At 36.9% G+C, this 25,130-nt stretch overlaps 1 long non-coding RNA gene across 2 annotated transcripts in view; it reads right to left on the bottom strand.

Annotated features, from left to right (window-relative positions):
• LOC139977232 (uncharacterized) overlaps positions 1–25,130 on the bottom strand; it is a 102,526-nt gene that overhangs the window by 42,996 nt on the left and 34,400 nt on the right. For both annotated transcript variants that reach the window (XR_011796486.1, XR_011796485.1), the window contains exon 2: positions 20,363–20,504. This is a non-coding gene — a long non-coding RNA (uncharacterized lncRNA). The remainder of the gene's footprint in view (positions 1–20,362; positions 20,505–25,130) is intronic.

The raw sequence follows: 25,130 nt of genomic DNA, 5'->3' as shown, positions 1-25,130 counted from the left end.
TGTAGGCAGGAGACATCAATCAATCATGGACTAATGTGAGTTTCTTTGCTTGACATTTTAATCACTGAGTAAATCAATAAACATATGACTTTTATGGATTCTGACATCCATGTTAAACATCCATTAAGGTAGCTAGGTAATTACATGTAATTTTACTGGTCTATCTAAAATAAGATTTTTTGCTCTGATAAGAGATTTTGATATGTTATTCAAAAACATTTAACATTTCCTTTTACATTTAGCCATCACCATTCCCTTGCTAATAAGAGCTAAAATTCTTTAAAAGTTTCTCTTCCATCAAGAAAAAAAATGGCCTTGTAACACATTGATCGCAGAGTCCCCCCTCGGTTTCGATTTTTGAAGATGTGTCAATGGCCGTGGGAAAGAAAGTCATTTACGAGTAGGAATAGGATGATCATGCCAAACCCATTGATGTTTTGGTTTACATCATGTTTTTGTCATGTGACCCTCTGTAAACTACTCATTCATCTCGAGTAGACGTGCTCTTGGCCATAGTTAAAGATGTCCTTGCTAACACTATCGATTAGGAAAGCTTTGTCTCTCACCCAGGTAGATAAACGGAAGAGCCCCAAAGGATGCCGAGAGCATCCCCAAAGTGGGAGAGACGGTTAGTGTTTTTAGGATTCACAGAGTGGCAGATGCAATGAAACTCCAATCTCTTTCAAGGTTAGACCCAAGGAATAACCAAAATAATTTTCATGAATCGAAAAAGAAAGCAAGTTGGATGATGTGCCCAGCAGTATGGATTCACATATAAACATCTCAAGTATTAAAGAGGAAATTCTTTTCCAAGAGTTTCTATCCAATCTGGAAAAACAATAAAATGATGGTATTCTGTACTAATGATAGTGTGCATAGTCTGTAGAGAGATTGAAGTAGTTATGGTTGTGGAAAACTATACTGTTATGCAATGCTGAGACTCTAACATTCTTAGATTGAAGTAGTTATGGTTGTGGAAAACTATACTGTTATGCAATGCTGAGACTCTAACATTCTAAGATTGAAGTAGTTATGGTTGTGGTAAACTATACTGTTATGCAATGCTGAGAATCTCAGCATTGCATAACATTCTAAGATTGTAGTAGTTATGGTTGTGGTAAACTATACTGTTATGCAATGCTGAGACTCTAACATTCTAAGATTGAATGGTTGTGGTAAACTATACTGTTATGCAATGCTGAGACTCTAATATTCTTAGATTGAAGTAGTTATGGTTGTGGTAAACTATACTCTAATGCAATGCTGAGGCTCTAACATTCTTAGATTACTTCAGTCAAGAGAAATATCCCAGGTTGACCTTCTTTTCCCTTTCTTCTTTCTCTTATCCTCATTTTCAATATCCTGAGGTAAGTTCCAAAGTGGAAATATTTAAAGTCAGAAGGGTCACTCTCTCCAATGCAAGGCAACAAATCAATCAGAAAAGTAAGTTTTTACCTTCAAGGTAGGTAAACCTAATGCACATCAAAAAATTGCTTCCTTACCTTCAAAGATTACAGGGGAAAGTTAGTGCAAAAGATGTGACATAAATTTGCCAGGTCCCCACATTTCATTGGTGGTCTGTGAGGAAGCGAAATAACCATTGCAGTGGTTTATTAGTGAGGAAGGGAAGGTTATCTTGCATCCTGCCCCCACATTTGTACTGGCTAATTTATCAGATCCATCTTTGGCATGGTCAGGGTATTTATGGTGCTGTAGATCTATGCTCATGCTATAGATGAGAATTAAAGGGTGTGAAGACTCGTGCACAAAGTGTAACAGAAGTGTTAGACACCACCATCGATCCCAGAAGATACACACACAGCTTGCTACCGCTGGTAATTAGACACTAGTGTACAGTCAGTACATACAGCTGCGGTCAATACCCACAACACAGCTCCCTGATCTCAGGTCCAAATAAAAGATAACAAGGTATCACTGTCTGCATTTTGTAGATCGACAAGAGGAAACCTTCACTTGCAAGCACGGAAAGTTAACTTTTTTCAGATGGCTGCACACGGTTTGGGGCGAGTCTTCAATGCCATTAAAGAATTGGTTCAGGCTTATGATGCTCTTTACAGCACATAATCCACAAAATCCACCAACCAAACTATTTCTGAATTCCCACTTAAAATATTTCATTTGAAAACCCGCTTTTGGTGAGACTGCCGTTCATTTTTCGCCACAGGCCACTTCTGCACCTTTCAAGGTTATTTAGTCTGGAACATTAGCCTGTGTGTTACGTAATCAATTCGCCAAGCCTAGCAAAGGGAACGAGAATGATGGAAAAGTCACTTTCTCAGCTCAAATTTCCCCCTCAAATCTACTGCAAGAGCCTATTGAAATGCCCGCGGCAGGTAAACTGTTATGGCAGTGGTATTAAAGGGCGCATTTTCAAATGTGAAAATAATCCCCAACCTACCAAAATATTTTGAAACTTTTTAATTTGATTATTAGAACTTCTGGACAGTTCATGTCTTATAACCTTAAATTTGCAGCCTTACTAAGAGTTTACTATCATCAAACTTAATGTCCTCATAGTTAAAGCATACTACTTTAACAACTTTACAAGGCGCTCTTATAAAATCTCATTGTAGTTTTAATTCCGCCAGCTTGCTAGAACCTGCCCCCTTAATACATAAGGAATTTTTCCTATGTAATATTAACATACATCAATGTTTTACTGTGATATGCTCTACACAATCTTAAAAGCATGTAACTCTTAATGAAGAAACTAGGAAATTAGATGCATTACCCCAATTTCTCTTTTGATGAATGTGGTACAAAATCAGGGCAGAAATGTATTAAAAAACAACACAAAAAAAAATTCCAAAATCAATTTTGCAGATGACGCATTTGCTCTGTCACTACTGACTTAAAAGTATGATTTCTTTTGCTTATAGATGGATTTTAAGAAATTAATAGAGAATTAGGTTGTCGTGTGTCAATGTAGGGCATCTGTTGTTCGGATTTCATTCAATCCATGTAATACAAGTGACAAATTAATTCTGAGAATTAATGGCTTTCATGCTGCGAGATTGCCGTTGCACAGAAAGCAAAAGGAAAGGGGATCAGGTTTTTTTTTAGTTGGAAGGTATGTGTATGTGTGGTATACTATGTGTGCTATGCAATGAAGGTATGTCAAGCAAAAACAAAATGTAATAAAAAGAAGAATATGCAAGATAAGGGGAGAACAGTTTGGGAAGAGTTAGGGAAGGGGAGGAGGCCTCACCGTTGTAATGAATGTATGTTGCGGCACTTTGCTAATTACTGCGTGTTAAATCTAACATTGCACACAACCTTTCAGCTAAAGTTTTGAACAAGCACAATTTTAAATTAATATTCATACATCTGTGTTCACCATAATAGGTGTATGTTCAAATGAAAAAAAACAGCAAGAACATACGATACGATATGATAGATATGAATTAGTGTCCCTACACTCTCTTGTGAGCAGTTATTATGTACAGACCCAAGAGTTTAAGCTACTTTATACCATAGATATGTATTAGTGTCCCTACACTCTCTTGTGAGCAGTTATTATGTACAGACCCAAGAGTTAAAGCTACTGTATATGATAGATATGTATTAGTGTCCCTACACTCTCTTGTGAGCAGTTATTATGTACAGACCCAAGAGTATAGGCTACTGTATACCATAGATATGTATTAGTGTCCCTACACTCTCTTGTGAGCAGCTATGATGTACAGACCCAAGAGTATAGGCTACTGTATACCATAGATATGTATTAGTGTCCCTACACTCTCAAGCAGCTTGCATGCCACAAACCAATGAGTGTAGCTATTGCTCAGGAAAAATGCATTAGTGTCCCTAAATACTGGTGAGCAGCTGTTATGCTCAAAACTTTGAGTGCAAGCTACTGTAAATACGATATGAATGAATTAGTGTCCCTACACTCTCAGACAAGCAGTTTTTATGCCACAAATCCACTGAGTGTAGTTACATATTTTGTCAGATATGTGTGTGAGTCCCTATATACTCTCAAACAAGCAGTGTTTCTGCCTCAACCCACTGAGTGTAACCACTGAAAGTGGACAATGTGCATTAGTTCCTTACACTCTGTGGAGTAGCTTGTACACTACATACCCCTGAGTGCAAGCTACTGCAGATGACACATATATATCGTTTTTCTCAAACTGTCTGAGAAGCTGCTCTTTCATGATACACCATTAGCTGGACACTACTGTTTGTGTTTGATACACATTAATGTCCTCAATCTTTTTGACACACAGATTGTCCCCACACCTTTGTCCTACCTTACATTCTTGGGGCACGAGGACACTTGATCTCACATAGCAGGAAGCTCTCCTTCAACACATGCCATAGGATGCATTGACACTAGATCCGGATCAGATTTCGACATCAGGATCTGATCCTGACGTCAAGATCACGGTTGTAGTGTAAACGCAATTCAGATCCAGATCTGATCCTCCTATTTTGATGCTGGCAGAGACCAGGATCTCATCCGAATGTCGAGACCAATTTTGCAATCTAAACACTCCCCCATCAACAGTGACCCGAGATATCCGGTGACCTCAGTATGTCACATGCATTCTTGCATGAAATTCCAGTCCTGTATCATGCATGTGCTAATTCCGACATAGATTGAGTGCGTGTGGGCCGTACATAGCATAGTATTGTCACCCTAAGGCTATACACCATGACAATGAAAGTTTTGGAGTATACGTACTACGTGATCCATGGCTGTGCATGACACATTTCCAATCCGATTTTATTACCAGCATCCGGTTAAAAGCAGGGACGGATCAGAGTACGACTCAAGAGTAATATGCGTCCGGATCAGTGCATAAGTTTACCCCATGGAGAGATGATTGTCTGATAACATCAAGGGGATCTGATCCGGATCTAGTGTAAAAGCACCCCTAGTTTGGATGTTTTTGCAACCTTAGCGATGTACTGAGCCTTATTAATTAACAGTCCCCCACCTTCTCCCCCCCCACCCCCCCTCTCCCTCTGTATGCAAAGATATTAGGCATGTTTGCACACTTGCTGATGGCAATGATGTTATCCTATAGGAAACAGCAGTAATGCCTCTGTTGAGAGGCACCTTTTTTTAAAGGTTGACTTTAAGCAGAATTTTAGGCTTGATACATTATAGTGCAACAAAATGAATTTGAGTGTCAATAAACTACAGCTATTCTGTGTCTCAAGATTTTCAGCTTTAAAATAATAACCCAACGAAAACATTTTCTTTTTAACTCATAAACCACAACACCCTAAGATGACATTCAATGCCGTATTTGGTCTTGACAACTTTGTTATGCTTTACAGTTATGTCATTACTGGCCATAGATATCTTAACTTTGTAACAAGTAACTTTGTAACAATTTACCAGATCACATTAGAACTTGCTCTAAACTTTCTACATTAAAAAGTCTACTTAAGACCCAGCTTTTCACTTGTTTTTTTGTAAATTAATTTGCTTTCTTTGTAAAGTGCCTTGAGCAGTGACTTTTGTCTACTGATTTGGCGCTATATGAGTCTCATTTATTACTATTAATATATCTGTATTGTCTATATGTTCAGCTACTTTTATATGATGATGCTCAGATGTTTACATTTATCAAACACAAAAAAGTGATAAATTTCAACCTGGGATTGATAGCGGTGCTAACAGTTTACAATATATTAATATGAATTACATTTTAAAGTCATCCTTCATGTTGTAAGAGTTTTATAAAGTCAAATTAAGAACAAATAATTTGTGCTAAGATTATTTATAGCACCGCATGAGATGTTATGGAAACACAGCCAACTTCTTTACCACTTCACTATACTCTTGTTAAAAAAGTCCATTATACAAAGAAAGTTCTCTCCTATTTTGTAACATCTATGACACTATGGGCTTTGGATTCTTCATAAGAGAGAGCAAACAATCAAAATACAACTTCAATTAAGAAGAAACCTTTATACCGATATCAGAGTGGAATCTTTATACTTATTTATAGTTGGATGCAAGAAACCAATCAGAAGCGGTTGACATGTTTTTGTTGTTTCTAACATTGATTGATTTCATGCTTTCAGTGCATGCAAGTAGCTTCCTTAGAATCCATTTTATCTTCTGCACTGTTGATTCAACTTTTAAAGTACATTTACCCAATGAATACTGAAGTCATATCCCGTTTCTTTTAATATGTTTGAAATTGGCATTCTCGTCAAATTTTCCATTTCCCCAGGTTTCAAAGTAATCTTCGATCAGGATGTGGGCATTGAACAAACTGATAATTTTAGAATGATAATTTTGTGCCACCCATTGTTTATAAATTGAAGTTTAATAACTTTGTAGTTAAGTCATTAAATTTGACATTTTGGGTGCTTTTTTTAAAGTATATATACATTCTATTTTTGTGATTCTCATACAACGAAAAAGGAAGTCTGACAAGGTTACTAGAGTAAACCTCTTGGTGTTGCTAGTTAGGTCTGTTTAGACATTTCAGTAAGGTATTGCTCAATCCTGGAAGCCATGATCTGAAACTGTCACTTTCGTAGTCTGTCCTTCGCATCACTTTATCCGATTCTATTGAGGATCTTGAAAGCCCTATAGAGAGAGATAGTTAGAATGCCTAGCAGCGTAGTGAGATATAAAAAACAAATTGTTAGAGTCAAGGTTTTTAGTTTGTACTTTTCATCCTCCATTTGAGACTCAAAGCATTAACAGCTCACTATAACAGCTATAGCCAAAACTTTTACCTACTGCGCAGTGCAGTCACTGATTGTCTTCTAATCTCGAAAAGAACTCAGACAATTAGAATACTGTAACACAAAACTTCATCAGAAAGTTCTTGCAAATAGCTTACAGTTTATAACACACACACACTTAAAGTTATATGCACAAATACAGTTGACACGATTGATATGATGGCACGTTTTTCGATCTAAACCCTCACATGGAAACAAAATTCTCTCCAAGGGGAGGGGAATGCTCTTATGCCCCTACTCGGTGTGGATGTCAGCCTAAGTTTGTGCCCCAAACAGAGGGTAGAACCAATACCTAGATGGTGTCATAAAAAGTCATATATCAAAACATGCATTAATTAAACTTAATTTCCCTTACACTTTAAAGAGGGGACCAACATTTTTGGTTTTGCCCCCTCACACTGTGATAGCTGGCTGAGTGCCTGGATGCTATTATACGTGTGTTATTGAATTACGTGCTATTCTCGCACCGAAGTTACTATGTTAAGTTCACATTGAAAAGTGTGAAGTTTCATACACAAATTAGCTCAGTTCATCCAGATAATCAAAACTTCACAAAAATGTAATTCAGGTCCAGAAAGTTTCATGGAATAATAAACAATATTTACTTTTCACACAAAACATTCATTAACATTGGAGTAACGAGCATACTTTAGATTTTAGCTGGTCTTGATGTCTTGAATCTCACTTTTCTCAATTTTGAAATTCAGCCGTTCTCTCTTCCGATGTCTAACATTCAATTAAAAGCAATAAATTTGCCTTCAAAAGGTTTCATAAAAAAAACCTTGGTTGAAAGTCTTCTATTAGTTGGTGAGATAAGAACCATCAACTTTTTTTTCAGAGAACAGAACTTTCAGACTTACATAAGTGCTAGAAATCCAAGCCAGGCAACGAAATACTGCAAGCCTGCTGCAATTAGCATAATGTTTAATATAACACCATGGGAATAGTGTTTCTGAAACCAGATTCAAGTTGTTACACAAAGAACATCCTTAAAAAAACTGCATAAAAAGCATCATCAAATCATGGAGGGAAGCTAAAACTGGTAAAGCATGATTGATTTGAGGTAATGGCCGAGTTACAGGAAACATAAAACGTTTATTACCGTGATAAATTCCGGTGTAACATTCGCTGACATTTAAGACATGTTTTCATCGGTATTTCATACCTTCTTCTTCTTCCCAAGTTCCAAGTATCTTTCCAACATTGGCTACATTCCCTTCTCTCTCTTGTCTTGAACAATTGAAATACAAAACTGCCAATTTCAATTGCTGATTTAGCACTTAATGAGAAATATGAATAAATTAAATCTTAGTTTACAGAGTCAGATCAAATTTCTCAGTCGTATTGAAAGAAACTAAGAGCAAGAGGATACTTTGGTGTATGATTTGAAAAATTTCGTCTCTTCAAACTGAAGCAAGTCTAGGACATTGGCAAGGTCAAACGTTTACTTTGGGCTAATGAACTTCTTCTTAATTCAAAATACCATCAGGCAGGGATTGGAAGGGAAACGGGTGGGTTGCACATCAAAAGTGAATTTTCTAGTTCGTGAAGTTTTATAGTTGAGTTGGAAATGGAAAAAAAAAACAGTTTAGGACAATGGAATGTTCATAGATGTATGCTTGTGATATAATCAAAGTCAGAGATCTGTTGAAGCTTTTATTGTAGTTTAGAAGTTACTTGTCAAATATTCATCAATTGATACAACTAGTTCAGTTTCTATTAAATGACATGCAAATATGCAAGTATGCAAATATGCAAATATGCAAATATGCAAATGTACAAATATGCAAATGTACAAATATGCAAACATAAATTATACTACTAGCTAGACAAGAGTTTTCAGTTATACCTCACAAAAAGGTTGCAACACATCCAACACTACCAGAACACTATCTGCTTCACAATACGCTAGAAGAAAAAAAAGATATAAATTTGTCAAAATACCACCAGCACATTCAACTTTTGTCTATTTTCTTGTCCCGTGACATATCGAGACTCAAAATGCTGCCTCAAGTCGTGTTTGTAACAGTCTGCAGTGAGTGATCATGTACATTGTAGTACCTGAATAACATACTCTTCGCTATTTATATGAAGACATCCTCCTTTCACATTTAGTGAGCAAAGTCATCTACCTAAGAAGGATCAGTGTCAGCAATTAAATTAACAAGAACATTATCTGGTGCTGAAGCTAAGAAGAGAAAGAAAAGAATTACAAACTTAATTTACACTCAGCGACAAAATGTCTTTTCTGAGAGCTTAACCTTTAAGTGCTGAACTCTGTGTTTGTTCAGTCATTGACATACAAACCTAGAAAGCATGATTCATTAGACGTTCTGAGTGTTAAAGAAAAACAGCTTAGGGTAGGCATGTTTACCACCACCTGTTTATAGGATACATATTTGGAATCTGAGGTAGCAGCCCCTAGAGACACTAACAGTCTAATGAAATTACACTGACATTGTAGCTGCTCTTGGAGTACAAATCTGTAGAACATTACCCAATATAGAAACTTAAAAGTACCACACATGGCTGGTCTAAAGTTTACTACAATCAATAAAGGAGATTGCAAATGATGTATGTACAGCAGAACTGGATTCCAATGCATCAAAGTATGAAACTGAAATGAGTACATTTTTGCCTTAAAATAATGCTAGGTTATGTTAATATCCAGCTTATAGCAGTAATCAATGTATGTATTATTATTATTACCCCGTTATTTATATATATAGCGCATATTCCAAAAGTTCTATGCGCTTAACTTTACAACCCTGGTCATTGGTAACTATAGACACACCTACACACCAAAGTGTGCACAATTCAATCAATCTCTCCTGGGGCACCACAGTGCACCACAACCACGTGTGCCCTGGGGGATTTCCCATAGGGTGCAGCCACAAACCGGCGCACGCAACTGTATTTACAAGTTACCTCGCAAGTCCCCATTTATACACCTGGGTGAAGAGAGGCAATGGAGATAAAGCGCCTTGCCCAAGGACACAACGCAATGATCTGGCCAGAGCTCGAACCTGTAATCCTAGATCACAAGTCCACTGCCTTTATAACCACTTGACCACAACGCCCTCATGTAGATGGTGGATGATGAGATTCCCAACTGAGGAGGCTTGAAAGTTTGGGAGATAATATCTTAGCAATCATGTCCTATAGTAATGGGCTACAAACAGGAATGCCATCGTGAAAAGTTACATTCTATCCCAGAACTTACAGTGACTAAGAGGTACTTTATAATGGATCTGCACAAACAAAATGATGTCATTGTTTTGCATTATACATACATATGACTTGTAGACAATGAGATTGCAACAGACTTTGTTAAATGAAATGGAGGTAAACGACAAAGGCAAATAAATATATATATAATTGAAATCGTAGTGAGTTGGAACATCCAGAACAGTGAAAAAAACTCCACCGGGATTCGAACCTGGGCCTCCCACTTTATATGCTGACACCCTAACCACTATAGGCTATGGACGCTGATTTTATGTACTACAGAGGTTCGAAACTGGTAAGGAAGGTCGTAATTCCACTACATAGGCGTTTGTCACCTGTATCGAACAATACCAGTTCTGTTTTGGTGACATATTTGCATAACTGAAACTATATATGACCAGATGCAACTAATAGTGGTTGATCTTTAGCATGAACTCATTTGGTAACCAGAAACCAATGTTTAGGGTTATAGTTTCTTACTTGGCAGCGTGTTTGTGTGCACATCTGTTACCATTTCATAATTTTGGCTGAGAAAAGAAACTGGCTACCAAGAAGAAATATCAACGACTTTCAAAATGGTGTCAAAGACTCTTATATTGAAATCTATGTTGAGGTTGATCTTTAAAGGTCATCAGTGTAATATTACAAATTGCTAAGAAGCATTAAAAAGCATTTTATTGAGGTTCTGCTCATAAAAGAGAGCTATGTTGATAAATGACATGCCCTAGTGCTTGGATGGTGACATTACCATGCTCGTTAAATTTGAAAACAATTAATTTTCTAGCACATTTTGGGAGTAAATACTTGATGACCTTTTCCACACTGAGTGTGCATATCATCAAGAATACTTATAACAAGTTGTAATTTGAATTAATGGGAAGGTCTGCATTAATTTTCTTTCCAAACATGTCACACTAGTAACAGTGGATGAATCAGCTTATTAGTCCACCCACCAAGACATATATTTGCTCTGAAGATACACAGATAGGTTCCCCTTCGATTGCTGACTCGCTCATAACAAGTATTCAAATCAAGTTGAGAAGATAATTTTCAAAGAGCTTCAATAACCGACTTGAATGCAACTCACATAGAGTAGGCCAGTATGACTAACACTCTACTAGGGGCCCTGGTCTCTTTGCTTGATCTGCTGTTGTTTTGATAGTACTTTAGTATAAACATTCATCATACTCATGATACAAACACCTTTAGCCTAGCCCTCTGTCATCAACAGAGTAATCCTCTCTCCACCTCCACCTCTCTCTCTCTCTCTCTCTCTCCACCTCATGAGCAGAGTGGTCAAATATTAGCAGAAAGCTTAAGCGACAAGAGCTACCAGCAGGGATGGATGCTAGTCTAACTATATATAAGAACAGAGAGACCCATATACTTTAAAATCACTGGAATTCTTTAAAACATTAAGATCATTGGACTTCTTGAAAAATCATACCTAAGGAGTAGCAATGCTAGGACCGTACCCTTTAGATATTAAATTACACAAATTACACAGCAAGGAAGCAATCAAACCACAATTTAACATTTCCTTAAACCTTAATTATGATGCATACATGCATGTATGCCTACAATCATATATTCACCCCTCGCCCCCTCGCCCCCTTGCCCACTCGCATCCCCCAGCTACACCTGATACAACTCAGAGAATGATAAGAAAAAGCATTTCAAGAGAAATATAGCATTTCATTTTATAACATGCCAACAAACGAAAAAAAGGAGACATGTAAAATGGGTTTGAGAGAGCATGTAAGTTATCCTTCATATGACTACATCATTACACGTTTTGCAATTTGCAGCCAACTTTGCACATCATCGAGATCAATTTCTGAGTTTTGTCCCCCTCTCTTACTTATTAAAAATTTTAAGAGGTTTTGAGTAAGGGAACGTTACTGTGGTGTGGTGTCTTCATAAAAAGCAGAGGGTAAATTTAGTTAAATCTCCTTCACTGATTCTAGACACAAATGAAAATAACATTTTCAAAAATCCCACATTGAATATAAGTGTTAGATTCTTTAAGAATTGGGAAGGATTGAAGGGAAGGGAAGGGGAGAGAAGGGGAGGGGAGGGGAGGGTAGGGGAGGGAGGGAGGGAGGGGGAGGGAGGGATGAAGGGAAATTGTGCAGGTAGATGTGGGATTGAATAACAGAGAGCATGTGTGATCGTTCCATGAAAAAATTCAATAAATAAGGGGTTAATCAACGGTCTAGCGTGCGTTACTCACAGGATTAATGCACGATCGGGGGATAATGCAAGCGATGCACGAGGGCGGAGCCCGGAGTGCATTAATCATGTGAGTAACGCATGCTAGACCGTTGATTAACCCCGTTCATTCATACACTACCATTTGTGTGTGGGAAAAATCATAAAACAAAACATTTTTGGTTACATATAACCAAAGATTTATTAAAGTGATGCCCCATAATTTTACCGTGCGTTACTCAAAGGATTAACCATGGTCAGCTGACCTGAATGGACCAATAGGATTTAGGAATCTTTACTAAGTATGAATGAACATGAGTTTAATCCTGGAAACAAGACCAGTGTTTCTCAGTAGCTACTGTACATAACATGATACTATTGTACAAGTGGAAAAAGGTCCTTGAAGAAATGCAATATCGAGGCCTCCCTTGGAACTAAGCCAGGGTCAATTGGACAAATAGTTCCTTAGTTGACCCTGAGGTCAAATGGGCCTAGTTATGGAACTATGTACATTAACTTCTCGCCTTCATAGGCCTCCAACTTGTGCATTAACTTTGTGGCACTGTATTGGAAAACAATTTTATGTTTCTATTAACATATAGAACTGCCCAAGTGTCTATCCTGAGAATATATAAGTTTGCATAAATTGCTGAGTTGCATTTTAAATACTATTGAGCTTTTGAGTTGCAATAAAATGTCCCCTGTCCATTTCATTGATCAGTAAAAAAGGCCTTTTATGATATGAATGCATATATGACTTATAGTTACAAAAGTGGATCTTTCAGTTAATTTTGCCAACAAACTTTGATGATATTTAAAACTAGTACCCCATAGCAATGTAGAACATGTAGACTGACTAGTAATGTTTCATTTATAGAAGAACATAAATAAAAGTTATGTTTAAAGTTTTCTCTTTGCATGAAAGTATATCTCAAGGCAATAACATGTTGAAGACGGACTCTCAAGTTGATTAAATACTTGCGCACTTAACCTTACTTTTTTTTAAAAGATAAGTGAACCTATATGGTCAGTCAAAGTTGCAAATTATCAACAATAAATGAACATTTATATACATGATCAGTTTTCAGTTTATGCAATCAACAATTTTGTTTTGTTTAAAATGGCAACAATGAATTCGAAAACCTAATACAAAATGAAAATGTAAAAATTAACATTAAATTATCCTTTAATATTTAATACAGTAGGTAGTAGTGGCAGAATAGCAGTTCAATCCTTAGTCATAGCAGAAACAAACCAAAGTTGTCTCTTGAAAATACAAAGGGAGGGAGAGTCACGAAAGTGAAATGGGAGTTCGTTTCAAAGAGAAGGCGCAGCGACAGTAAAGGCACGATCACCATAACGAGTGCGGGTACGTGGACCAGGAGTTAATTGCAAATGTGTATGATAGGAATAGTGAAGCATAACTGTAGTTGACCGATGCAAAGGAGTAAGAAGGTCAGTGATATATTGAGGGGCAAGCCTGTTGATCACTCTGTAGGTCAGCAATGTTAAGTCTATAGACCATGTGACCAATCAAAGCATCCAGTCTCTTCATTACACCAATCCATTATTATAATTTAACACACATATATTTGCCTCTGTATTGAGCAAACCTACCTCATTGAGCATACTGTATGTACAGCTTTAAATTATCAATTTCTGCAAATGAACAGAAATTGTAAACAGAGTCACACATGACAACTAACTTTTTGCTGGCTGTATCCTTGCAAGCTGGGTGGAGGAACATAACTATATACTTGTGATTGCTTGCAAAAATGTGCTGTAATTGTCAAGGTTTAATGCAGTAAAATAGGGGAGGACCAGACCACAATGTCAGCAACTCATAAAGCAGAGGAGTTAGATTAACTTCCTGTCTGGTGGGCAGCAAAGTTTGATAAATTATGCAAACTTTGGAATTGTAAATAGAACTGACAATTCAACATGAAGGTCTTGAAACAGCTCATGGCACTATCAAGGAGCAGCAGACAAAACTGTTGGATTTTCATCTTTTCGTCAATTCTGACATTAGTTGGCAGATTTAATTTACTTTACTGAAATTGGCCTATCATAACTTAAATCTGAGAGGGATGCCAATAAAGAAATTTAATTGTTAATTTCTTGAGGAAAAAAAGTGATATTTAAGCAACTCCCTTTAAAAGGCAATTTTATATAAACATCTAGTAGTTACTTAGTTGCAAGCACTGACATAGTATGGAGGAATATAATGTATGGCAATAAGACACTCTTATAAGGTCCCATCTGAAACAAAAGTAATTTGAAATGGCTTTTAATACGTTATGTAGTGTTATATTACTGCCGCAGAAGGACATATATCTCAAAGCATTTTTAACTGTTTCATCAAACCTACTTTGTATAAAGGTTCTTCTAATTGCATCTTGCCAAGTATAGTCAACAAGGCTAACATTCCAAAAATTATATTAAAACTTTTTCATCATCTTGAAAGTTAAGGTTATTAAATATGTATTGGAATGAGGCACACAGGGGACAACTTATAAGAGACTAGTAGAGATCAAGGAGGACGATAAGCAGCAGTTAGTGACATTGAGGGCTGGTAACACTGACAGTCTCTCCACTTCTCGGGACCTCTTGTGAGGCCAGGAAGGGGTACAACCAAAGAAGAACGGAAAAAAAACATGCACTGACTAAAAACACAGTTTCACACCTAGATATATGTGGTTGGGAAATTGCTGGGAAAGTAATGAAGTTTTTGAACAAATGCATGACCAATGAATGCTGAAGTGTGGCGTGACACCTTTACATGGTTTGGCATACTGCATCATAGGCGTAGGAGCCTAATTTGATTTGTGGGGGCTGTAACGACTTGCCTGAAAAATATAACCCAAATTTTCGTGTTCAACATGTTAACGTGCATACCATATAGGCATGCATCTGTTATTACATCACATGCCAATAACATACAATCATTTGCCGTGTTATTACCCTTCCATATTGGTTATAATTATTGGAGAAGTGGTTACAATAATAATGATAATAATAATATCAGTTTAACTATTGAAAAACACATTGCAAATTATTTTTCTTTCAGTAGGTGCACGAAAAATTCTCAGCATATTGCCAGAATTTCCCCCCCAGTCCCCCCCCCCTGCCTCCTACGCCTATGTACTGCATATATGTAGATTCTTTTTAAATGTAACCAGCTGGATTAATTAGCCACCCTTAGGACTTAGGAAAGCTGACAAGTTTCACATGCAAACACCTTTTTAAGTGAGACTTTAATTCATTACATTAGAGACCTCCCACTACTTTTTCTTTAAAAGGAGGGTCTAGGGCATTGCCAAAAACCTCTTAACAAAATAGATTATATGAACTATAGTTTCATTCTGTTCGACCTCAAATGTTAAGTGTGTTTTTGTCACTGGTTATTAAGTGATGGAACATTTCATGAACTGTCAAAAAAATTGTAAAATGAAAAAGAAAATTCCAAGATTGGTAGTAATTATCTCTTTCTTGCACACTAATTATTAATATGCTATCATTATTGACAGAGCTTCAAATACAAGCTGGCCAATATCCGATATAACAATCCTGATATCGGTCCGATAACGATATTTTTAAACAGCCATAATGAAACTCTCATTTGTGAGAGCCTGTTAGTAAATTGTGTTCAACCGATTATGCATAACAGAAAATACCGATTACAGATTATTTTTTCCATAATCGTACCGATTCTGATTCCGATTATTTGAAAATGCGAAAATATCCTGTATATACGAAATCGGCAATAAAGTTTGACAGAAACAATAATTGTTGTGATTTTTCCCGGTTTCCTTTTGCTTCGTTGTTATACAAGGCTCTAAGGTATCATTTTGTATGTACCAAATTACCTCTGGAGTTTCTCGGAAAGAAAAAAAAAGTTTTTTTTTTTTAAATTTCCAAAATACGGAAATATGACATCCTACCTAGTCAGTACTGTGCTAAGCGAATGGCCTAACCACCTCGACGTGAATGTCACCTGTTAATGGCTTGAAATGGGCTAAGAATAGTTACTCAAAATATCCATCTCAAAAAGTATCTCAGACAAACCATCCATCTTCAATCTTTACCAAAGTGTAAATTTTAATGACATGTTGCCTTCATTCCGACATTATTTTCTACTTATTTTCAGTATTATACTGTTTATGAACAAATAGAAATGTTACGAACTTCAAGTTAAACATACCTATTCGTTACCTATTTAACTCTATTCAGGTTCAATTAGAAAATGTAAGCTTAGGCCAATCAAACTGAAAAGCGTAACCATCGTAACTTGTTTAAAATTACTCTAAAATGTAATACCAGATTGATGTAAAGAAATAATAACAACTAGAAACTACTCCACTATAAAATATAACATTCCCTCTATTAAGACATATCACTTACAGTACCTTCCAAACAAATGCCGATTTCCAGCAAATTGAAAGTTTGCTACGCAAACCGATGGTTAGGCTACATTTCTCATTGACTTAGTGTGGTTGTTAGGCTAACATGTGGTCGAAGATTGCAGTTTCCGTGGATATTTTTATTTTGTATTTGCGACACAACTAGAGCGAATAAATAGATGTCAAGTTTAGATTTCCATGCAGTTGACTTAGTGTGAAGTAAAGCTATCATGTGGTCGGAGATTTGTGAGGATTTTAGGTTATTTTCGCTGGTACTGAAATTGCTTTGTGCACGCCGTAATTTTCCACGGTAACTTCCCGGGGATTGTGCGCGACCCTACCGCACTGCTTCAAATTTGATGCGGGATGTGAAAACTGTTTGCGCGATTCGCGCTGCAACTGCAATTCCTAGCTAAAGCAAACGCATGTCACAATTAATTTTACACAGACACCTGATATAACGAGGGCGATTTTCTTATATTTCTTTTTCACACTCGTAATTGTGCTATAAGAGGGCTTTTTAGAACATCGCTCCCGCTTATTTTCGACCCTGTCAAGCACATTCGTTAATTCGCGAAATTGGTACTGCTGCTATGCCTACTGTGCCAAGAAATTTGAAGTCACTAACCACGAGGGAAGCAAAATCGGCGACCCTGGCAGCGTAAATTGATGAAAGTATACACTGTGAAAGACGTATAGAGGGTGTCTTATTTTAATATTTCGTAGTAAAAGAACAAACCTAATACATCAGTTGATATTTTCAACTTCCATATGTTTTTGAATAATGATATTTTCACCTTCCATATGTTTTTGAATAATCGGTATGAAATAACTGGTATTCCACGTAATTTTTACCGATTCCGATTATGTTCTGATTATGCAATATTCGTACCTATTCCGATTCCGATTAGGTTAATTGGTTGAACACTAAATAAAATATGGATTCTTGCCAAGAATATTTGCAACCTGGGCAAAACAGGTGTCAACAGGTATATGTCCAGTTTAATTACGTTGTGTTGTGTTGTGTTCGCTTAAAGGGTGGAAGACTCGCGCAAAAAGAAACGTCTAATGCCAGTAATTTGACATAGTTTCGAATGAGGTGTAACAGAAGTGTTAAACACCACCATTGATCCCATCAAATACACACACAGCTCGCTACCGTCTGTAATTAGACACTAGTGTACATTCAGTACATACAGCTGTGGTCAAACCCACATCACAGTATACAAACGATACAGCGATAGACATCTCAGGTCCAGCTAAAGATAACAACTAAGGTATCACGTTTCATTACTGTCTGCATTTTGTAGCGACACGAACAAAACGTCACTTGCAACGGAAAGTTAACTTTTTCAGATGGCCGCACGCGGCTTGGGGCGAGTCTTCAATGCCTTTAAGTATCTAATACAGTGGCCAGAGTGGTCAAAGTGCTATGTACGTATTACATTATGTGCCCGGACTGATCTGCTTACAGATATAAACTGCGGTACAATCTCCACTGTGTATACATGCAGATGCTCCAGTCTGTGAAACAGAACGCTCCATTTTAATCCACTCAATGCTAAGAATACCGCCAATACTATTGCTAATTATGCCAAAATGTTTTCATTAAATTCTCGTCAAAAACAGCAGGATGTATATACTATTTTCTGATAAATAATTAATCTGGTAAAATGGATCGTCCAATGCACCCCATCTAAAACCAGAACTGACGAACAAGAATATCATCACTGTTTGACCTTTCATTGAACTAATTGCAATCTATGATGTTTACATTCCGGGCAATGAAGTGTATTGTGCACCAACAACTAACATACTGTTGAACTTACAGATGAGTTTCAAACAATTTCCTCACAATTTGTACATATAGTCTGTTTTCATTTGTGTCATCAGTTATACATCATGATCAGAATCAGAAGGAGATCGAGGATAAAAGGGAAGGAGTTAGATGCAATGGAGATCTGGGCAGTATGTTGATGAGGAAGGGTAGTTTATAACCAAAGTGTGAAATTACAAACATAGTCATTATATGTAGAGAACATGTTCAATGTATGTTCAATGTATATACTGTATTATATATATTGGACATTTTTTTTTCTTTTCTCCCAGGGAGTCTCCTACTTTGTTAAATATTTTAAGACTTTATAGGAGACTTCCTTTCCCATTGAACACAATTGGTGATAAAACAAATAAATGAATTAAATGTCACACAATAATAGCATAGTCTTTCTGGCAGTGGCGGAGCTAGGGGTATTGGTCGGGGGGGGCGAGAATGGTCTGTAGGGGCGCTTTCGACACTATCTAAGCGGAGCGACACCGCAGGTTGGCGTGGAGCGTACAGAAATTTTTTGAGTAATGACCAGTAATGACTCTTTCCTGGCCTTGCTAATTAGCAGATAAACGAAGAATAAATTTGTTTCATCGCCATTTGTGACAACTCGGAAGTTTATATGGGTGTTGAAAGTACATGCGCTTCATCACAATCCCTGTGGTATCTTTGTAAAAAAGTCAATAATCGCGAAAAAAAGTGGTAAAAGCTGAAAGGGGCGCCAGCAGTCCATTTGAGTCCGTCAGGGGGGGGCTCGGCCCCCCCCCTGACTGTATGGACGTTCCACCACTGCTTTCTGGTCATTTCTTGACCTGAAAGCGGCAGTCTGTAATCATTGTCAGTGAAACTGGTTTTATATGCAAAGAACTACTTTGAAACAGTGGGAATTATCATTGTACTTTCATTTCCTTTGTTTCAGAAGGGTGCATGGTACAGTTACATCAAGAATTACTGCCACATCAAAGCACTGTATTGATCTGTCTTAAATACTAACATTTCTGAAAATGCAAACTTACTCAAAAACAGTGGAAAATAATAGTTATTGACATATATCATTTAACTGCCATTAAGTCAGCATGTTAAAGTCAATTAAGGAGAAACAGATTACAGGAGTCATAGCTAAAGAAAAATACAGGGTTGTAAGGGAAATATTTAATCCTTCCCCAGTAAAATAAAATTAACAAGAACATAACTTTTTGTCCTGGAAAAATGCTTGTACAAGAAGAACAACATTTAACCCCAATGTGCTGCATCTGCCTGGGTTCCCCCCCCCCTGGACCCTTGTTAGGGTTGTGACACTTTGGCAACCCTGTAGACCATAGTGAATAACCCCAATCTAACCCTAATCTAACCCTAATCTACCCTCAATCAGAAATTCCCACCTTCACTTCAGACAGTCATTCACAAGTACAGTACTAGTTAACACACACAATAATACCTGTATGCTCTTTTCAGCCTCCAGTGTTGTAGAACGGACATCTATAATCCTTTTCCCTCTAAAAGATTTGTCTCTCCCATCTCTAATATACAACAGCAGCCGATAAATAAAGTCAGAGAGCAGTGACCACTCCATCTGACTTCCCAAATTATTGGTCCATTCATTGTTTGCTTTTTGTTATATTATATAAATGGATGAAATCTTAGTGTTATAAGTTACAGAATGCACCAACTATTGTTCTGATAGACAACTGTTCGCAATTTGTGTAATGCACCTAACTTCTACTTACAAGAAACTTTCTCCTAACTCTTGATTATTAATAACTTAATAGTACACTGCTTTGCAACCACATCATGTCTTCTCACTCCAACCATTATACGATTCTATTCATATATATACAATTCATATAAACACATTCCAGTCACATTCAAAAATTTCTTTAATTTTCACTATAGATTCATAATTATATCTACATTTTTACAGCAAAGCTGTCTGTTCAAGAGTACAAGTGGCACTTACCTTCAAAGGTAGATAAAAAATTCCATTGATTCCCGGTTCCGTATATAGTCTCCGTAGTTTTACAAACCGTATATTCCAATCTGCCTTTTTTTCTCAGAGACGGCAATAGTTCCTACTCCTCCAAACTCCTGCGCCGGGAGAACTGTTTTCGAGAGAGGGGGAATGAATTAGTAAAGTAATGTGATCCTTTCTAATGATCTACCAGGCTTAATAAGAAATGCTGAATTCCTATTTCAGAAAATAGTCGAGCAAATCTACCGTGAAGATTCCAAACTCAAGTAGCTGTAATTAAGTCCTCCACGGCCAATTTGAATCCGCCGAGAAGCTCACTGAGGAAAAGGTGCACGACCGTGCCTGAATGAAGCATCTGGCCAATCAACTTATATATTGTGCGACCACTTGCCAAATGTTGCATCATATATATCCGAATGCGGAGTCGAGGTTTGGCAGAGCCGAGAGACGGACGGACGGACGGACGGATGAGTGAGAGACTCGAAGGAAAGTTTGCAAATATGTCAAGAAGAAGAATGATGAAGAGGGAGGCAGTGAATGATTGTTTTATAGCGATGATTATCAGACTAGAGATAAGAATGATTCAAATTTATCTAGACTTAGGGGCAAATATGAAGAAGAAGAAATATATCATAGTTTCATGATACTGCGAGAGAGATGTGCGGCAAGATACAGGACGGATAGGTGATCGATTAATGTTGTGCATGAGACAACTTGTTGTATATGGACCAAAAAGTAGGAGACATTTCCTTGTGAATGCCAGACTATTCAATTATGTGAGGACCACTCATCAAAGATGACAAGGATGACTTTAATCAAACTTTGATACATCTTCAAAGTGCCAGCATCTTGTTGTGTTTCATTGCAATGTATAGACTTCCTGTACACTTCCACTCACTGAAGTGACCAGTTTAGTTCACTGCAGGCCACTCTACCAATAGGAAGAACTCATTAAAACTAATGAAATCAGTTGGTAATTAACTAGAAGAATTAAAAAATTAAAATAAGGCGCAGAATCGGTATGGCAGGTATAAACATAATTAATGCGCAGAATCGATATAATGACAGACCTATGAATATATATATACATAATGCGTAGAATCGGTATAATGACAGGTATGAATATAGGTAATGTGCAGAATCGGTATCAGAACAGGTATGAATATAGGTAATGTGCAGAATCGGTATGATGACAGGTATGAATATAGGTAATGCGTAGAATCGGTATAATGACAGGTATGAATATAGGTAATGTGCAGAATCAGTATCAGAACAGGTATGAATATAGGTAATGCGTAGAATCGGTATAATGACAGGTATGAATATAGGTAATGCGTAGAATCGGTATAATGACAGGTATGAATATAGGTAATGTGCAGAATAGGTATCAGAACAGGTATGAATAGAGGTAATGCGTAGAATCGGTATAATGACAGGTATGAATATAGGTAATGTGCAGAATAGGTATCAGAACAGGTATGAATATAGGTAATGCGTAGAATCGGTATAATGACAGGTATGAATATAGGTAATGTGCAGAATAGGTATCAGAACAGGTATGAATATAGGTAATGCGTAGAATCGGTATCAGAACAGGTATGAATATAGGTTAATGCGCAGAATCAGTATTAGAGCAACTCACCAGGTAACGTTATAATGTACTACAAGTGTTGAGCGCAGAATTACTATTCATATTGTAGAAGACAGTGCTACTGCTACTACTAACAATAGACAGGTATGAATATACGTATTGCACAGAATCGGTTTCTTCCCAAAATAACTTGTTAGAGCATTTGACAAACTACGTGCATGTAAAACTCATGAGAACCATTTGGCGGGAAATTGTACCTGCGAGTGCGGTAGAACTAGTCTAAAGTTTTACACAATAGACCTAGCAGAGTGTGGGTATTATTATGCAACGTGATTGGGGAATGACTTAAGCGGTCTGTAAAAAAAGAGCTTTCAGGGATTCCTTTCTTTGAATTCTCAAATGTAAAGAGAATGACATCTTAGAACCGCAAAAGCTCCCTGGCATTGTGAGACCAGGTTATTCCATTAATGATTTTAGTTTGGGAACCATTTTTGAACCTGAAAACTCAAGAAACATATCAGTTTGCCCTTTCGTTGATCTTATTTCCGGTACAGTACAAGCAGCAAGATTGTTTACAGTTCGGGACTATGGGGAGTGGTAAGTTATACACCATAAACAGAAGCAGTGGGAATTTCCTCGAGTTAGTGTGTCTTATCTGGGTTGATATTTTTATCTGGTAATATTTTCCCGGGTATTCAATGCTTGTTTTGGATATACCTGGTATTTTCGGCATATTCGTTGATGGCAGATTTCAATACCGTCGGTATGGGTATGAATCAAATACCAGGTATAACTGGTGTATCGATATACCGACGCACCCTAGTCCTATATGCCACCGATATGATCATATTCTAAACTTATGCATATCAGTAATCAGTGATGATGGGGTTTGAAAAGCATGCTCATCTTTATGATAGGTTTATATTTGTCACCTAGAGGGGGTTCCTGAACCCCTAGGGGATCTATGCAAATTTTGCAACTGAGGTCATCAGTGATACTTGACCCCCTGTCTGTGGGTCTACGAACATTGTCTCCAGAGGTCCAAGGATGTACAAAACATTGACAAGCTAGGTTGTACTGTAGGTGATTGATACATTAACAGTGATGTTATAATAGCCATGCTATACAATGCTGCAGATCTAATGATACTATATGGTGATACTCTAATGATGCTATACAGTATCATATTCTAATGATGCTATATAATGATACTCTAATGATGCTATAGAATATGAAGCTTCAGAATCTGCTATCTAACATGGGGTTGGAGGTTTTGGCTATTTTGGTACATGTATATTATGTTTGTCATTTCTTACCTTTGACCTCTGACCTTTAATGCCATGTCATAAGTCACGGAGACTTGTAACTCATCCCATCAATCCCATCCAGGCTAATATCCATTTTAGTACTATTACTTTTGCACAAAATGTCAATGAAGTAGAATATCTCATCCCCATACATGTACAGTAAGGGTGAGATAATAGTTTTGTGCAAATGTGTACTACCTCTGCTTACTATTTTAAATTGCAATTAAAACATCAAATCTTCCTCGATCTGCATGTCGGGTAATATGTATTAACCTATGTGAAATACATTCTTGAAGCTTATTGCAAAGTTTTTATGACTACAATGTCAGTTACTGCACAGATCAAATTTTTGTTAAAATAAGGAAACCAAAATATAAATATTCTCAAGGAAAACATGTTTGTGGGTTATCAGTGGAATGTTAGCTCAGTGGTTAACGCTGGTGCCTTCCAATCATAAGGTCCCCGGTTCGAGTCACTCGCAGATTAATGTATGTCGTCCAGTTACAGAGTTGTTGACAATTGACAATTCATAATTATGGACGTTAAATATGAATGTAAGAGACTGACTTCGGTCAGCTTGCGGCTTTGATAAGCCAATGAGGCTTCTTCGCGAGTTCCTGCTTGCAGGATGATCTAATATACATACATGCATACATACATACAAGTTATAATTTACAGCTTAAAGACATATCACAACACAGAAGATAGAAATATTAACTTTTCCCCCACTAATAGGCATGAAATTGCTTGACTTTATGCAATAACTTTGTTTATAATTTCAATTCCAATGACACTTTCCTCAACCCTTGGGAGAACCACTCCTATATATATGCTCTAGTGCTTATGTGACGATGATGGCAGCTCCTTTCCGTGGTGAAAAAAATTGATATTTTCAAAAATATTCAACATCTTTCTATCTTTTTCCTTGTATTACAAAAGGCTGAATACTTAAGACCTTCCTCTACCCGTGGGAACATCCAATTAAAATACCCGATCTATTCCTATCTGAACTTGATCTTATCCCGTACAGACTGAAAAACACTCGTGCACTGGCTGAGAGCTGATACTGTGAAGATTACCCTATCAAATGGCTTTATTAAGCTAGAGGAGAAATATTAAAAATCAAAATGTTTGGCAAAGAATTTTGAGCAACTTTGGCTGTTCGTTGGCACCGTCTGATATTTTATCCGAGCCGAGCGGTTGCAAAATAAAAATGTTTGTATGTACATATCTCACCAACATTAGAAAATACCATCAACTGCTGTACAGTTCAAGGCAGATAAATCAACATGCAGAGATATTAAGCCTTCTGGAGCCTGTAAGACTCAAGGCAATGGCATAAAAATTCGGAAATATTTGCCAACTGTTTTGAAGTATGAAATTACAAATTGAGCAAAACTGTATACAATTTGAATGGAATTTGGAAATAAGATTAAGAGATATAGATTGAGAATTTACTTTGAAAACATTTTAAAGATATGCAAACGATTGTAAGACAATTCCAAAAGTGTAGAATCATGAAAATCCGGCTGTGTTTGTTGATACTTTTTTAAAAGTCAAAAGAAAATGTTCAAAATGCAAAAAGGAATACAACCGGGCTTCGTATTAAAAGTTATTTTCAATGTTGAGCTGGCAATCAGAACTTTTCAAAGTGGGTTCAAAGACCTCTCTGAGACTACTACTGTGCATTAATCGTGTATGCTTGGATGTCTCAATTAGCAGATAACTGTGACAGATAACACCAGAAACAAGATAGGAATTGACAATATATATATATCAATTTGGAAAGAATATTTGCACATATTATCACTATACTGACTAATGAAAAATATCTTCTTGAATATCATCTCAAGATGCT

Source organism: Apostichopus japonicus, chromosome 12 (assembly GCF_037975245.1).
Source record: "Apostichopus japonicus isolate 1M-3 chromosome 12, ASM3797524v1, whole genome shotgun sequence".
Classification (NCBI taxonomy): Eukaryota; Metazoa; Echinodermata; class Holothuroidea; order Aspidochirotida; family Stichopodidae; genus Apostichopus; species Apostichopus japonicus.
Note: the sequence above shows the minus strand (reverse complement) of the source record. Positions and strands in the feature narration are given on the sequence as shown.